Source organism: Camelus bactrianus, chromosome 1, assembly GCF_048773025.1.
Source record: "Camelus bactrianus isolate YW-2024 breed Bactrian camel chromosome 1, ASM4877302v1, whole genome shotgun sequence".
Lineage (NCBI taxonomy): Eukaryota > Metazoa > Chordata > Mammalia > Artiodactyla > Camelidae > Camelus > Camelus bactrianus.
In genome coordinates, this window is record NC_133539.1 from 56,679,944 (window position 1) to 56,684,781 (window position 4,838).

The 4,838-nt window shown below is 44.5% G+C and overlaps 1 pseudogene; it reads left to right on the top strand.

The window, feature by feature from the left end:
- Positions 1–2,740: 2,740 nt before the first annotated feature.
- Positions 2,741–3,274, top strand: LOC105081601 (ADP-ribosylation factor 1 pseudogene; annotated as a pseudogene).
- Positions 3,275–4,838: the final 1,564 nt, after the last annotated feature.

Genomic DNA, 4,838 nt, shown 5'->3' on the forward strand with positions numbered 1-4,838 from the left:
TAGGTTGGTGGAGGGAGACAAGAAAATCAATGACTAAGCCAGGGTGATAAGCTTAATGACAAGTAAGGGGTGCTGTGGGTACATACACATAAGGGTGCTCCACATGACACTTCGGGAAAGGGTCCCAGAGGAGGTATCATGTGACAGGTGGGATTATCCAGGTGAAGGATATGGGCATACACGTGTCTAGTTGTCACACTGTGATTCCAAGGCCAGTCGGAACATTCCTCCAGAGCCAGAAGGAAGTGTGCTGAGTTAATACATGTATAGGATGTGGCAGTATGACCCATTTCTGTTAAAAAAAGAAAGTGTCTTCCTGCCAAAAGAGGGGAAGGAATCCATAAGTAATTGATGCTGATTAGAGGTCAGCAACAACCTAGCTAGAGAATCTGTCAGCCGTCAGGAATGAAGCGGATAGTGCCTGCTTACAGTGTCACAGTGAACCCCCACTCCGTGCCACTTGTCAAACTCTCTTCTCCAGCTGGCCAAGCCCATGACTTCACTGGGCCTTAAGAGATCCCAGCTCTGCCCTCTGAGCCTCACCCTGCAGCTACCTTCCCTGTGGCACTTCTGCTCCCTCACACCCACTGCCGTTAGCTTCCCACTCCTAAGATCCCTTCCACCCACCACGCGGGACTCTTAATAGAATTCCATCAGATTTCAGAGCCAGAGGGAGCTTCCAAAGCATATTATCCAACTTTTTCATTTAACAGCTGAGGAAACAACATTTACGGCTGAGAGCTTTTGGAGGAAGAAGCCATTACTGTGATGTGGGCTGAGTAACAGAGAAAGCCTGACTGCCGCAAGAGAGGCCACGAAGGAGAGAGATGCTCAGAAAGGAGCAGAGATGAGAGACTGTAAAAGCGGGTTTCAGGTAGCCTGGTTCCATCTGTTCTTGAGGTCCAGCTGCACTTCTGCCTTCAGGCTCCATGAGACTCCTCTGGACCCTAATTACAAATTCTCTTTTCTGCTTGAGGTTGCTAAAGTCAGTTCTGTTACTTCACACACATAATGAATCAGAATTTAGTCATGTAAAGTCATTTGTAGGAGCAAGGGTGACTCTCAAGCTGAAGCTGTAAGCACTGGTTTGTTAGATTCTTGTGGCTGCTGCAAAAAGTTACCACAAACTTGGTTTAAAAATCAGAAATTAATTTTCCTACAGTTCAGGAGGTCAAAAGTCCAAAATCAGTAACACTGGACTAAAATCAAGGTGTCAGTAGGGCCAGGCTCACTCCTGGGCTGTACTCCTTCCAGACACTCTAGGAGAGAATCTGTGTCCTACATCTTCCAGCTTCTAGTGGCTGTCAGTTCCTTGACTTGTGGCCACATCAGTCACTTCAATCTCTGCCTCTGGGGTCGTGTTGCCTTCCCATTTTTTGTCTGTGCATCAAATCTCCCTACTTTTATAGAGACACCCTGATTGCATTTAGGCCCAGCCAGAAAATCCGAGACACTCTTCACCTAAAGATATTTAATGTAATCACATCTGCAAAGACCCCTTTTGCCATATAAGGTAACATTTACAGATTTCAGGGATTAGGATGTGGATGTTTTTCAGGGGACCATTATATAGCTTACCATATTTGGGATATTTAAAAAAGAAAATGCCGATTAAAAATGATGTTAGCTGGCAATGGAATGACAAAGAGTGTTTTTCAGCACCGGGTGGAAAAGGCATCCAACCACAAAGAACACAGGATGTGACCCAAGGTTGCATATCCCCTTGGAGGAGATGATGCCTTGTGTTATTTTGGTCTAGATTTTCACAAGCCACTATGCTCACTCAGCTAGCATCCCTTGTTCTGATTTCAAGGATCTTTCTGATAATTTGGCTGCTTATGTAGATTAACCTACAGTGACAGAATATGCTGATCTGTACACCGAAATATCTAGTTTATTGGATCATTATATTTCTCAATGTAAATGTAAAAGTCAGAGTTCTGGTTTTTTGCTCATTAGTTTCCATGAGTTTGGGTAACACATATCATCAGGCTCTGAGATGAGAGCTGCCCATTTTACAAGCTCGGAAATATAATATGTCAGCATACTAATGGTTAATCCATTTCTGAAGGACAGTCAAACTGAGTTGTAATCTCTTGGTCCTAATTCCAAATTCCTAAGGAAGGAGTATAATTAGCCAATTATAGCCAATCAAGTCAATTTCCTGTCGTGGAACAATCAGCTGTGGCTAGGGAATGAGGTCCCTTTGAACGCAGTGCTTTTATTTTATACTCATTTGGGAGGAATAGTGCAGTTTCCTCAGAAGTCGCAGAATACGGCAAACAAAGGGCACAACAGTCCACTACAGTCTGTGCTATACTTTAACTCTCAGAAGGCATTCTATTTCCAAATGTGCCCCATACCAGCTATTAAATCTTCTTCATGACTGTGTAGGGGAAAACTACATTCATTCATTCATACATTCATTCATGGGAAAACTACATTTTCTCCTTCCTCCAATGTATTCTTCTCACTTCTACCATATTAATCTCTATAAAATATCTTAGACTTATAATCTGATGACTATTACACATATGCTGTCTCTGTGTTTTAGCCTTATCTATGTTACCTCCTGTATTTTTATTACTTAATATTTTAAAAAAATCAACTCACTCTGTAACACATTAATTTAAAAAAATAAACTCTCAGGGAGCGAAACCAATGCCTGCCTCTGAGCAGCAGCAGTGCCGTGGCCGCCGAGGGCTTCTCTGGACATTGTTGCTCCCACCGACCTACAGCAATGGGCAATATCTTCATGAACCTCTTCAGGGGCCTTTTTGGCAAGAAAGAAATGTGCATTCTCATGGCAGGCCTAGATGCTGCAGGAAAGATCACCATCCTGTACAAACTGAAGCGGGGTGAAATTGTGACCACCATTCCCACAATAGATTTCAACATGAAGACTGTGGAATACAGGAACATCAGCTTCACCGTGTGGCACGTGGGCGGCCAGGACAAGATCTGGCCTCTGTGGCTCCACTACTTTCAGAACACACAGGTCTCAGCTTTGTGCTTGACAGCAATGACAGAGAATGTGTGAACGAGGCCTGCAAGGAGCTCATGACGGTGCTGGCAGAAGATGAGCTCAGGGTTGCCATTCTGCTTGTGTTTGCTAACAAACAGGACCTCCCCAATGGCCTTGAATGCAGCCGAGATCACGGACAAGCTGGGCCTACATTCTCTGTGCCACATTCAGGCCACCTGTGCCTCCAGTGGGGACGGGCTCTATGAGGGACTAGACTGGCTGTCCAATCAGCTCTGGAACCAGAAGTGAACTATACTCCTCTCTCCTCCCCTCTCACTCCCTCCTTCTACCTTGGCTTTACTCTCACTTGGCAAACATGCCCCTGTGGTGTGAGGGCCAGAAGCTGTCTCCATGGTTGGTCACAGTGTGCTTCACCATGCTGTAGATGTGCAGACCCAGCCTGCAACTGGGTTTTTAATGTAAATAGTTTTTGTTTCTGGGGCAGTTTCTGGTACTCCTATACAATATTACTCAGCTTTTTTTTATTGTAAAAAGAAAATGAACCCACTGTTCAGTACTGAGAAGGGATTTTAGGCACTTGGGTCATCCAGGAGTTGCTGTTTCAGACAGGCCTGATGCTCAGCCTCTGGTCTTTAGATCTGTGTTGAGATCCATTTTGGTGGTTGGTTTTTAACCCAAACTCAGGGCATTTTTAAAAAATAGTTACAGATACAAGATAAAGAGAGCACTTGAACACACAGAAGAGAGAAATGTGCCTAGTGTAGGTTCAGCACTAATGGCCTGAGCCCAGCCCACTAGTGGTCTATTTCCCATTGGGTACGTGAAACGGGGCAGAACCAGCCATGATCCATTGTGCATGGTCACAATAGGGTCCCTGTGATCTGCTCTGTCTCAGGCCACCCCACACCCCCGTAGCATTTGTGCCTGTGTTTGTGTTCACACAGCTGCCCAGGAGATGGGCTGGAGGCTGCAGCCCCCGCTCTCTCAGCCTTCTCTTGGGTCAGCACGGCACTCTGGCTGGAGCGGGAGCCCTGCAGCCCCCTTTGCTAGCCTGCTCTGGGCACTCTGGGGTCTCACCAGCAGGAGCATGGATGGTCATCCTAGAGCCCCAGCCCCTCGGAGCCCCGTCTACATGTGCTTTCACTCCCTCAGCCTTCAGATTTGCCATTGAAAATGAGAACCTCTACTTTTTTCTTTTGTATTTTGATAAACACTGAAAAAGCTGGAGCTGTTAAATTTTATCTTGTGGGAAAACCTCAGAACTGGTTTATTTGGTGTCGTGGAACCTCTTACTGCTTTCAATACATGATTAGTAATCAATTGTTTTGTATGTTTGTTTTCAGTTTTCATTTTGACAAACAAGCACTGTAATTAGAGCTATTAGAATAAAATCTATTGACTATTAAAAAAAATAAATTCTCTCTACCATACTCTACCAAACTCTCACTTTCCTTAAGTAGAAAATAATCATACAAATAAATATAGCAGGATGTTAGAATTGGTTTCTAACCACAGTTTTTGACTGAGGTTCCAATGCCATATACAATATATAATGCATTAGAAAGTTAGTGTAAGATGGACTCCTCAAATGCAAAGGTTTTTTTGGTGGGGAGTGCCACCTCATATGCAAGTTTACCCAGGAAATTGTGGATAATTGGTTCCATAATTTTTGTACCCTTCAGCCAAATAAATGATATTTCAAATGAATCAGAGTGTGGAGGGAGAGGAGGATTTGTGAAGGATCTCTTAGGAGGGATCTGGTGCTATATCAGAGACTCAGGGAAGGGAGTACTTCCTTCTCTTCAGACCCAGAGTGACGAGCTTCCCTGGGACCACACAGAGTGCTACGGAG